We start from the raw sequence: 13,747 nt of genomic DNA on the forward strand, positions 1-13,747 counted from the left end.
ATTGGACAAATTGATGGTCGTAATTGGACAATTATAAGGCTGAGAAAGCTATGAATTTAGTACTGACATGGAATTATTGTAATTGACAATCTGACGGCTTCATAGATGTATTTGTTTGAAGGAATGTTACAAATTGTAGTTGTGTGCTAGATGGGATTGACGTTCTTGCGACCGCCGCGCCGTCTTGAAAAGTACCTACTTTTTAGGTGATGATAGTCGGTTTAGCAAAATGTTGAATATTTTGTCATCATCATCATTATCATCAGCCTATCGCAGTCCACTGCTGGACATAGGCCTCTCCAAGTGCACGCCACTGAGATCGATTTTCGGCTTCTCGCATCCAGCTCCTGCCAGCCGTCCTGCGCAAGTCATCACTCCACCGTGCCTGAGGACGTCCTACACTACGTTTGCCGAGGCGTGGTCTCCACTCTAGAACTCGTTTACCCCAACGGTTATCGGTTCTTCGGCTAAAATGTTTGTATTTTACAAAAATAATAGAAATTGTTAATGTACGAACATTATACTGTGAATAAAACTAAAAGGCGAATGGCAGGCTTGTATGGGACTTTCGTACCGCTAATAAAATTTCGTGTTTTGGGATATTTTTTGTTTTAATTGATGGGTAATATGATAGACAAGCCCTTTGTAAATTCTTAGATTTTTAGAACTTGGGAAGTAAAAGTTATAACCAGTTTTGTTTTTTAAGGTTATGTACCACAGTATACCCATATAAGTTGTTTTAGCTAGGTACATAAACATTGTTATGGGTTATAATTGGTGGGTAATATGATAGGCAAGCCCTTTGTAAATTCTTAGATTTTTAGAACTTGGGAAGTAAAAGTTATAACCAGTTTTGTTTTTTAAGGTTATGTACTACAGTGTACCCATGTAAGTTGTTTTAGCTAGGTACATAAACATTGTTATGGTAATGATAAAATAAATGTTCTACCTAGCTTGTCTCTTAATCTTGGGTGGGTTTTAGGTAGGTACGTACAATTAGGTAAATAGATAGATAAGGATCGTACCCACTCAGTAGAGTGCATTTAGGAGATACCTGTCCAGCAGCGGACTGCAACAGTTTGATAATGGTCAAGTTCTCGGGTTTCGAGTGTGGTACAATAAAACAACTTTGTTTTTGTAGGAATACACATCTATTTTATTGTTCTTATAATTATTTAATCTATTCTTAGTATTATTTCATCAACATAGAAACTCATGTGCAGAAATACCCAGACCCAGAACAACTACTTGCAGATCATTCAAACATTTGTTCCGTGCGGCAAACATGGTCAGCAGGTGTTATCTGGAAAATATTTAAGTGATTTTGAGTATGATTCAACATTGCTTTAAATAACTATTTTAACAGTGTTACACAAACCAAGTTAGGCAAGTAAACAATACATGTAAGAGATCACTTATATGTTTGTTAATGTACAAACACAACAATGTTTGTTATTTTTTCAAATAATGTTAAGATTAGTTTTAGGTACATTCATATTATTTTAGTATGAAATCGTGTAGTTTATATGGTGAGTCTACTTTTTAACACGTAAAAGTTCTCACTTCGTAACTGGCACACTCGTACGCAAAATGTTATTTGAAAACTACTTACATCTCTAGGATATGTCCACAGCCGAATAGTATTGACGATATCTTCACTCTCATCGGATAAAGCGTCCTTTCGCGAAAGTACTATCAACAGATAGAGTACGGAGGAGCAGTTCCTCGACTCAACGTAAAAATGACCAGATAATTTGCTTAAATTGCTCAGATGCAGTAACAAACCACAATCCAAAACAACAGTAAAGAACTGAACAGACACTGACAGACAGAGACTAGACTCTGAAAGATATCCGTTACCTGTCAATAAAATAATTGCCAATACAAAATAAAAACATTGATGATGAAAATAATTTATATAATTAAATTGTTAATTATTAAGATAGTATGCAATAATTATTCATTTTAAGGTATAATATGTAATTGGTTTATTATATTTACTGTTATTTCTATGTTTAAATAATTGGTTATCATTTCGAGCCTCGTGATAGTTTACAAATGGCAACTTCTAAAAACAGAACTACGTTTAGTTGCGTTTAGTTTAAGATTATATTACGTTTAATTACTTCAATCTTTTAATTGGTATAATTAATTAATCCGGAGTTCTAAAAATACTACACTAACATGAAAATAAATGGCTTAGTTGCCTTAATAATTGGTACAAATTCTATAACTGAACAACGACAAAAATATGCGGTACGAAATCTGCCATTCTCCTTTTAGACGTATATTACATCATTTGGCATTTGTATAGACAGCTGTCAATTTCCATCAATAAGAATTGATCAAAATGTTTGGAAATCTGTCTATTCTATTACAAAATCAGTCTGTTGCCAGTTATATAACAATCCTATTATAAACTGAATTCTTAAAAGAATTTCGTTTTATTTTTCAGAAACGGACTTATAATATCTTTCAGTCCGCTTTAAATAACCTAAGTTGTGTACTTGCAAAAGATTTCTTGAAGATCAGTTTCGTACTAAATAAAAAAAAATAATTTGTTTAATGTAATATGTAATCCAATTTAACGGTTCACGGTTATGTGGATAGTGAAGGCAAATATGTACTGAAACTGTCTATAAAATAATTTATCTGGTTGTTTAGCTTGTTATTTATCGAACTTGCTGTAGGTTACCTACCTTTGTGAAAATCTGTCAAAATTAATTTATGTTGGGTTAAATTTTTCTTGAATAAAATCTATTTAACAACACTACACTTCTTCCTATTAAAAGTTTTCATTCATTTGAAATAGGTATCAAAAATAAATTTATATTAGATTTCCTAAGATCCTAACTTTATATAGCCTTCTAAAAACCTTTTTATCTTCCTAAAGAACTCGACTATCAAATGCGAAAATATGTATCCTTGTCCCGCAGGTATTTCTAAAGATAACATCGTTCATAACCTACCAACCAACCACTATGTGATACTAGAAAATTCTAAGGCATCTAACAAAGTAAGGACAATACATTTCCACAAACAAGGACTTTCCACCAACTGTCCCCATTCCCATAGACAACAATCCTTGTCCTGTTACTTCTTTATCTACTGGTCATTGAAGCAGCTTAATCAATAGACAATCACCTATTCCATGTCGAGCTCTTTGCGTTCGTTCCTCTATGGAATGTTACATGATGGCTCTGGTCGGTGCAATGAAAAGCACTCGTTCTTTTCAACACTGTTTTAACTGTATGTATACATCATAAGTAAGTGATAAATAGGGTGCAATAAGGGAATGAAAATACATATTTCTTTACGTAAAAAAAATATTGCCGGAAGTGCTAATTTGCGCCCGGGAGCAACCCAGTTTTCAAAATATGGGTTCAATCTTGCTGTCAAATTACGATGTCACTTTCTAAAAGCTCAACCAAGATTTACAGGATTTACACTAGCGGATTTTTCGGAGCGGATCGTAAGGGGCAGTAAACAATTGACAACCAGTCCAAGCGATGTCATGTAGGTAAAACCAAGCGATAGTTTTTGTCGATAGGAATGGGCACTGTACCTATGTTTCACAAATAAATATTTCTGATTCTGAATGTGTCACGAGTAAAAAACTGAGCGAAAAATCTGCTGATGTAAAAACCCTGTAATGGCTTTTTAAGTGTGAAAACCTTTACCAGAGAAAGATTGAAAGAATTTATTTTATCATTGTACCACTCGCATATTTAGTCGTACCTTGCAAGCGAGGCTTTAGATCGCTTTTGCTCCAGTATTCCAGAGTAAACCAAAATAATTCGTCAGGCTGTCACATGCCAGGGCGGTTAGCAGTGTTTGTGGCGATAATAAATTGTACACGCTCAATCCGACTCACGATTACTCTGCTTCTGAATGAATGTTAGAGCTCGTTGCATACAAACGTGCTATATACTTTAAGCTTAATGTATCTTGAAAGTCAATGCTTATATGGCTCATACATTTTTTTCGGTTTCTGTAAATGGATAGATTATAATATTTTTTTAATCTTTCTTTTTAGGGGCTCTTTTTTCTCAGAATATGCTAGTCCGTTGAGTCGTACATAAGTAAGCTTTCAACTACACAATATATTCCAGGGCATAAGTCACTGTCTATAATTTCAGTAATTTTGTAATAGTCTCTGATATAAAAGCAATACACAATACGTAAAAATATGCACAAGCACATCAAAATTTCGATTTACCTACACAACAGTTTATAATTTTAATGAACTTACAGTATCGTAAATCTTAGCTTCAAACAAAGTAAAAGCTCTTTTCATACTTTAACGGCAGCCGTGACATCTAATTATTTTTTTACAACCGCTTTGCTACCTTGCAGGAATTTTCGTTTGTTTTAAAAGTGACACTATATAAAGGTGAAATTGGGTTTAAATAAAATTGAAATTAGCCTCTAAGCTTCTTCCTTCGCAACTCGCTTCGCAGTTTAACTAAAGCTAAGAACATAAAAGCTATCTCGATCCTAATACAAGTGTCTTGCATCGAACAGAAACCGCATTCTGTGGTCACCATCACTGCAAGCTACATGTGTTAGCAACCTCCTGTGGCACTGCGGTTGTCGCAACCTAAGAACATTATAGCCAGCATTAATGAGATGTCAGAAAAATGTATGGACTTCGATGTGCTAGGATAGTGGTGGATTTTGGATCGTATATTGTTGGGCTTAGGGTTGTTATTTTGTTGTTGTCTTGGTTATTATGGAAAACTCTTTTTGGAAATTATTTTAATTCCTAATACAATACTTACTTACTACCTATATAGGTAGTAGTACTAGTATATACTTTGAGAAATATTTCTCCAGAATTAAAAACCATGTTGATTTCCTTTTCATGATATTACGGGCATATTATAATTGTAATTTGTAGCAAAAATATTTCTAAAATCTAAGCAATATCGGTGCAGCTCATGCTTGAAAAATTACAAACTTCTACGACGCCAGAGTTCAAAAAGTAATACTTAATATAAAATAAATATTTTGCACGTACGCCGTAGTTTCTGAACAATTTTTGTACGTTAACCCAAAAGTTATTGGTGAAAGCACCTAGCTTGGAGGTATTTGTGCGTGCTCAGAATTTTTCTTGTCTCTAAGTAGCCTCAAAATATAATATGAAAAGAGTATACTTATAAATATTTTCCCTATAAACAGGTGAAGCCGAAAATAGCACGTGTTGTGGGCAGAAAGATGAAATCAAGATATAAAAGGTAATAAAAAGATATATTTTTTGGATACCGTTAATCTTAGGATTGGTCAGACCGACTTTCAAAGAAAATGTTTGGAAAAGGCGCCTGATACTATGTTATTTTTACACTGGCAAGATATTTTGCTGTTTTCGCTTTCATGCTGTTGGATGTTGTATGAGCGGTACCTAAACGTTTGACAATTACCAGTAAGTATCAAGGTACGTAAAAAAAATCGCGATTCGCAGTTTTGTTGGTGCCAGTAAATTCGTGCGAGTTGACTTTTAAACCAAACTATCTTCTTTTGTGTTCCCATCTATTATCCATTATCGCGTTAATTCTAAGCAAATTACGCTTCACTTTGTTTCGTGGTTCTTTCTTATTAAGTTATAATATTATCCATTTATGTCAATAAACTTGTTTAGTTCCAAATTATGGTCACAGAATCTGACAAGATCTGTACACTATGACGTACACTCGATTGCAATTAAATTGGGACCATCATGTAAACCAAACTGATGATAAGTAAATATTATGTAGATAACATTTTATGTTTTAAAAGTGAATGTTTAAAAAACAACGATAAAACAAACATGTGCTAGTCAATTAAATTATTTAATATCTGTTTTGATGAAACCTATCAATTGCAGACGGAAAAGAATTTAATTACTTTTACAAATAACCACAACATGGTAGTGAATAGAGCTATTTGGTAACAAGCACAGAATTTTAAAAACACTCTTGGTTTTGTTATTCTTGTTCTTGTTGCATACTTACTATCGTTCATTTTTGCACAAATCAACAATCATCATCTGCCTAGCTTTTTTCTAATTATGTTAGGGTCGGCTTGCAGTCTAACCATATGCAGGTGAGTACCAGTGTTTTACAAGGAGCGACTGTCTATCTAACCCAGTTACCCGGGCAACCCGATACCCCTTGGTAAGACTGGTTGCGCTTATGAACAAAAATTCTGGCATCTGAAACTTGGTGTTTTGACTCCCAGTTTACGTAAATTTTATGTATATTCCGTGGTTAATTTATCCATAGTGACAACATCACCTCATTAGCAAAATATAATTAAGTTATTAACTAACCTTTCCGCTTCACATCCAAAATCTGAAACAATAGATAATAATTGGATTATTATAATGGTTACATGATTTTAGTTGCATTATTATAATTTAGGGTTGTTACCTACATAAGTTTGAAAAGGCAACTATACTCTTGGAATATTATACAAAAAAAAAACATATACGCTTTCTAACATTTTCGAACTTAAGTTTTTTTTTCCATTTGCTGTAATACTGGAATCAATAAACTTCTATTCTATTCTTCTATAATTTAGTGTGACAACAGTCATCTCAAGGTAGTCAGTTTTATATTGCTAAACCAATTTAAATGTCATTTGGTGCTTTCTAAAGCCTGAGAAAGACCAAAAGTCATCTTTACCGGGTGCAGGAAGCAGTTACCCCGGGAAGCATATTTCAATATTAAAAGAAACAATTAAAAAAAGAACATAAAAATAATATACCTAAGTTTAAAGTGATTTATCCGATATTTAACTTGTACCGACTAACTAAATATTACGTAATCTTACGTAAAGCGATTGTTAAAATCAATTTGCTTTAAAAATAGCTTCTCCAAATTTCGTAAAGACCCATGTTAAACAATTTTGTTAATTAACTAATTAAATCTGAGGAGGGTATGAACAAAATAACAAAGTGAAATTTAGACAACCCTACATTCTATACGTCAAAGAATCGATTGTAAATTAAATAGGAAGGTTTGGGTTACCTGAACAGAAATATCTGCAGAAGTATGATAAAGGTTTTTTGGTAAGAAACTTTTTAATTATTCTACTTGTTTAAAAAACTCTGACTACTTACTTTAACGAAGGTATTGTTTCATCATACCATGTATATAACACTGAGTGTTTTCGTTATTAAACAAAAAGAATACATATTTCTACTGACAGCACATCAACCTACCCGAATCTGTCAAACTTCAATGGATTTTCAACCTTATCATAATAGTGGAAGCTTAATAATCGATTGACTTTTATTCTGCTGGCGTCTGTACTAGTAAAAATAATAACTAGTGGAACTTCTGAACATACTTTCTGTAGCATAATATATTGTTGTTTGCTTTTAATGTAATTATAATTAGTTGATACGGTACAAAGAGAGGACACAATACCAGCCCGTCAAAGCTTTGGAATGATCTAGAAACGACCCTACACACAAAATGTATTCCAATTGCCAATTTGTAAGTTCGGTATTGATACGAATATGATCCCAATTTGTATTCAGCATTGTGGGTTTAATTTGATTTAGTAATAGGTGATATGTGAATAGCGACTGTTTCAACTGAATTAATTAAAATTGAAGAGTGTCTAGTAATTTTAGTGCAAGAAATAATTGATGTACCTAAGATAAAGGATTGTTGGAATAAAAAAGTAGTGTAGGACAATCTTCAATCGTAGCGGATCTACTACATAAAATTAAACCGAATGTGTAAGAACGTGTAGCATTACCTAAAAATCTGAACGTTTCAATAGATAATATAATTTTATCTTTCAAACGCTACATAGGCGTAATTTTCCTTAAAAACAATGGAAAAATATTTATTTAGTAAAAAAGCGTGTAATTCGCTGAGTGCGTAAAAAATTAAAATACCCCATTTTTTCCTTGTAAACCGCTTAGCAAAGCTTAAAAGCCTGCCAATATGTTTTTGAAGGGTGGCAAAATATAATAACGTTTTGTTTTAGTACCACCCCTGTTTTTTATGCCTATATATATAAAAACGACGAGTGTCAGAGGTTCTCACGGCAAAACCCATTATCATTTTTATCAGAGCGCCCATTTTAAATCCTGTTTTTAACAAGGGTTCTTTTAAATTTTACGTTTGGAGTTGGTACGGCAACCACTCTTTAAGATGCACGGTTGCAGATTTTTATGAAAAAATATGAACGATAAACGCAAAGCAACCGCACCTAACAGAAAGAACCCTAGGAGTATCCGCAAACTGTAAACTTTTAGTCGGCAGATAGTTTGCTTAGGCTTATTAATCAGTATGTAGATGAACGATAGTACGCAAATGACAAAGATTTAGCTATTAGTACGACTGTTAAGATCGGGGTCAAGATGTACTTAAAAAAAAGCTAACCATCGGGCAACTGCAATATACGGGAACTCTAACAATGCACATGAGCACTCTTAAAACGTACATACGTTCTTTCAACTAAGACCCCACGCTTATCCTCAAAATCAGAAATCATGAATTCTAACCCCTAGGCTATATTTTGCTATTCAATTCGATTTCTGAGAGACAGACGGAAGGGTATTTCCTATCTCCTGAACGATGCCATACGATAAGACGTCTTACATTCTGTAGCGGAATATTGAGGCCTCAAGCAAAAGTCTTTCGATACGTGCACTGATATTTGATTGAATTTTCCAAAGAGCAATATTAATCTTTTTGGCAGATTTAAAATCTATAGAATTGATTTCGTCTTCTCTGTTATTTAAAGTATCTTGATATAATTCAATCTTCAAAATGTGCTAAAAATACGGTTGGCTGGACTGTATTTTCTTATATACAAAGGTTATTTTCAGGTTACAAAAAGTGATGACAACTGGCATGGTGTGTCGCGCTTAAATAACTGAGCGGAAAAGCCGTTGGTGTTAAATCGCTGTAATCCTATCTTATGTTAGAAAACACCGCTTTAGTAGTGCCATATCGATTTCCTAAACCGATTAATCAAACAACTCAAATATTAGCTGACAACTATCTGTTAGTTCATTATTATTCCATAAGCAAGGAACGTCGAACAAAGACCATGATACGACCAAAACTTTGGTACAATGTAAATAAATTTGATATCTGACGGCCCCTATTTCCCGCATTCATCAAACCGCACGCAAACCCGGCCCTTTGGTCCTGATATAATGACAGACCAATAAATATTGCTATTGTTTCCCAAACTGAGGGTTCCGTTTTGAAGAGTTCTAAAATCAATGCTCTGATTCCGTCCTTTCATTTGTTTAATGAACTGGGAATTTGGGACGCTGCCTGCGAGCCAAGATTAACATTTAAAGCGTTGACGGAAAGACTATTTATTATTTGTACAAAAATAACGATGGGATTAAGGCTTTTTTTGTTGAGAAAGAATAATTATTTACTACAAAATTAGTAGGAAATCAAGCAACGTATTAATATATCTATTTGAAATTGATAACACATTTTTAATGAGAAAATTAACAGGATTAGTTATATTAAAACTGTTACTCATACTAAATTACGATAACATATTTCATAATTGTATTCAAAACACATTACGAAAGAACCCAAATATTATTTTGAAAAAGACTATCCCACCAAAAACATTAAATGTAAAAAAAAGCCAATCCTCTACGCAATCCCTCCACCGTAAAAAGTTTTGAGATCGCATAGAAGCCAAGTCCTGTTCAACTTTATTTGTAATAATAAATCAATATTTTGTGACTATATCTATAGTTTCGTTCACTTTACAATAATATTGACTTGGCCATGAGCACAATAAACTACAAATATAATACAGCATATCTTGGAGAGGTGAAAGTCAAACATGAAGTTTGATATCACAGAATTAAATACTTTTAGTTTATTCAATTGTTACTAAATGACCGACAGTCAGTATCATCCAACATCAATGAACTGCACATGTACTATGGCGCATGTTTAGTCCATGGTGATCTCAAATTCCAATCAGTCCAATCGTAAAATCATGTCCATATAGAATTTATCAATTCAATGGTATTTACACATTATTTCATGGAGCGGCTTTTAACTTGTGCTCATGGCCAAGACAATATTATTGTAATGTGAACAAAACTATTGATATAGTCACAAAATATTGATTTATTATTACAAATAAAGTTGAACAGGACTTGGCTTCTATGCGATCTCAAAACTTTTTACGGTGGAGGGATTGCGTAGAGGATTGGCTTTTTTTTACATTTAATGTTTTTGGTGGGATCTAATTTATTTTTTGTAGGTCTCTTTCTTCTCTAAGTATTTAACAAATTAAATTAACTTACATGCAACTAACTAAATATGTACACCGAAAGTAGCACGTAAACAACATTTTTTAAAAATAAACTAAAAAATTTCGAAATTGTCGAATTTTTTAATCGAATATCTTTTAGAATAAAAGAGATTTATTTCAGAGGTAGATGGCGCTATCACATGATTTTTTTTTTAAGTACTACTTATACTATGCTATGTAACGAAACCATAGCGCGATTTAGACCAGGACAACGCCATCTATCGAGCGAGCATGCAGTATTTATCGCACTGCATTAATATGAAAGATTTTATCATTATTCATTTCATTTTAACCTAGCTTTTTTATTCATATGTATGTATATTTAATACATAATAACAATATACCACACTACGTAACAATAAAACAAATACATTTTGTACGTAAATAAATAACAAAGTTATCAATGCAGTCAAAATTCATACACAATGTTCTTGAAAAACCGCAAATATAAATTTGTTTCCGATTTTTTTATTAAGTTTTAAGGTTTTTATAATTTTCCCTTTATATGTAGCTGATAACCTGTGTTGGTGCCAAATTTGAAGGTTCTCAGTTTGCTAGAAGTACCTTAGACTTTTGATGATCGGTCAGTGAGTCAGTGACAAAATCGTGTAACTTCGATCGCTCATAACTCGTAAACTATTTATTCAAATGTCTTGTAATTTTGAGACTGAGCTTGTTCTAATAGTTACTCTTGGTCATCGAAAACCTAAACTCCTAGCTTTGTTCACATGGAAGATACAGGGGGCTGAAATAGCCGCGAAACGCTTCGAGAAAAGATGGTACGGCCGTGCCCGCTTTGCTCGAGTCTTGGCTGGGGCACTGCCGTGCCCTCAGATTAGATTTGAACCTAAAAATACAAACACATAAGCCTTAAATTCGAATGAAAGAGAAATACAATACCGTATGTAATAAACAGAAAGGAATACATATAATCAAAATTTATTTAGTTAATAATGTTGTTTCTTATAACGTAGGTATAAATTTTGACACCCCTGCCTAGAAAGTTTGGCACAATTTATGAGTTAACAGGCGTAATTACCAAATGAGACTAGAAGTGATGAGTATAATAATAAAATCTTTATTAAATTAATTAAAAGATTGAGAATAAACCCAAAACGAGTATTCTATTTGCTAATGAAAATCAGATTATGTATTTTCACAACATTTGAATAAGGTGTCACACCTTGTGATGTCATTTTTTGGGCGTGTGCGTATATTATATCTATGCTCTATTTTCACAGATTAAAAAGTCCGTACCTCTACTCCTAATAGTTATGAAATAACTCAAAGAAATAGAACAGATATACGCAAAAATCAATACGGCCTTGCATTAGGAAAACAAAAGACAGCACCAGTGACAATATCACAAAATAACCGTCTCGCATAATTTTGCCAAACACCCACTATCTTCCGCTGTACGGTAATAAAAATACAACAACGTAGAAGCAACCGCCCGGTAATGACAGGGTAGCGGCACATTTCCTTGATAAATATTCCCTTGGCACCCGCTAAAGTTGGTCGTTTGTACCATTATTAGGCTCCGTACACGGTAGCAAGTTTGCGAAAGGCTTGCTCAGATAACTGTGACGAATTTTGAGAGAAGAATAAGGCCTACCAGCGCAGATCAGAACTTTTCAAAAACGTTCTGTGTTTTTCAGTAGTAGCTCAGCGCATACTAAAACTAAATAATATCATAGGTAATAAATACATTGACGACGTTGCTTACCTTCTACCTAAGTACCATCGTGATATCTTCATCCACAGACAGCTGTAGCTCCCTACTCTTAGGTTGGGTCTAACGAACGATATTACAATACCTAAGCCTCTAGCTTTGTGGTCTATTTAAAACTAGCCATATTCCCGCGGTTTTACTAGTGTCCCATGGGAACTAATGCCCGTACCCGAATAAAATATAGACCTATGTTCACCGGTAATAATGTAGCTTCCCAACTGTGAAAGCATTTTTCGAATTGGTCAAGTAGTTTCGGATCCTCTCCGTGTCAAACAAACAATCAAATGTGTCCTCTTTATAATATTAGTCTACATAGATATGTCCACGTTTAAGTGATAACGCGTAAGTTGAAACGTCAAGTCTGAACATCGCTTAACAAAACAGCCTCGGTAGTCACTTGGGAGGCGAAAAACAATGAATGTTAACCTATCCCTTGACAGTTTTCGTTGGCGTACGTGGTTCGTATGATCAATTGTTCCTGCTTTAATTTTACACGCTTTTGTTGTAATTTGTCTTGATGTGTTAAGCAATGAGCGGGGTTGTTTTTGAAGCTCTTTTGAAGTGACAAATGTGGAGGATTATTTCAATTGTATGAGCATTTTGGTGGAATGATGAGTAGGTAATTAGTTAGGAGTGACTTATGGTTTTAAATCCTAAGATTTCTTGATATTATAAAAAACATAGCTTCGGCCAGTGATTTCACCCGCGTTTCATAGGAAGTACTACACGCACCCGGATAAATCGTAGCCTATAGCTTTTTTCCCTATAAGCTATCTAACATTGAAAGGATTTTATCAAATCAGTCTACGTTTCTGAGATGTGTTCAAGTAAACAAACCGTTTCTTCAGCTTTATGATAATAGTAAAGATGATATCCATTATATACAAAGCATATACAAAGCAAACATTATTTCAAGGTTTTTGTTGTTGAAAAGTAGTATCAGTATCTAAAAAGCCGTACAAATGTTGAAATTAACTTCATTCACCTATAAATTAGATGTCTTCAAATTCAATTTAGTTTAACTTTATTTATAGCACTGTAGGGATTCCTGTTACGATTTCATTATCTTTTAAGGTTTATATAAACCAAATTCCATTGTTTCATTGTGAAATCTTTAATTACTTACGAACAAAAAGATCATAAAAATAAGGGCGAGATAAGTAATACTTTTTATGTAACTAAATATTTTTTGTGACCAAATCCATGCGATATTAAATTAGGTAGAGGCAGGAAATGGAAGATAACAACAAAAGTAAGTAAGCGGTAAACAAACATTCCTTTTTGTAAGATAGAAGGTAACTTTTTATCCACATGTGCGGAGAAGTTCCGTAGGAAATGGATGAAACCGCTAGTAGCAGCTAGTTCTAACAGATAATCTCAAACAAAACTCAATGTTTTATCATTTTACAAGCACTTAAAATCCCCAACATGTTTCATGATCCTTTAATTAAAACATGCTTCACAATTAAACGCAGTATTACTAAAACCCTGCATTTTCCGTAAACGAAAGCCATTTCACAAACTTTAATTGCTACATACAGAACAATGTGCTATTTCCCGCCATTTTGCCGACCTTTGTTTTTCTGTTTACCTATTTCGGCGCGCAAAAGTATTTTTGCATTCAGCCAATTTCGGGAGAGGTCTCCGCGAAACGTGTGTGAAAAGGTTCGTTGTCTTTTTACGTGTTTTTTTTTTATAATATCTGCTCACAATATA

General features: G+C 33.6%; 1 protein-coding gene across 4 annotated transcripts in view; it reads right to left on the bottom strand.

Moving 5' to 3' along the window:
• The window catches only part of LOC124641882 (octopamine receptor beta-2R), a 204,845-nt gene that overhangs the window by 41,955 nt on the left and 149,143 nt on the right, over window positions 1–13,747 (bottom strand). For all 4 annotated transcript variants that reach the window (XM_047180132.1, XM_047180133.1, XM_047180131.1 and 1 more), the window contains one exon: window positions 6,308–6,329. The gene's annotated coding sequence lies outside the window, so the exon portion shown is untranslated. The remainder of the gene's footprint in view (window positions 1–6,307; window positions 6,330–13,747) is intronic.

The sequence above is a fragment of the Helicoverpa zea genome, chromosome 23 (genome assembly GCF_022581195.2).
Source record: "Helicoverpa zea isolate HzStark_Cry1AcR chromosome 23, ilHelZeax1.1, whole genome shotgun sequence".
NCBI lineage: Eukaryota > Metazoa > Arthropoda > Insecta > Lepidoptera > Noctuidae > Helicoverpa > Helicoverpa zea.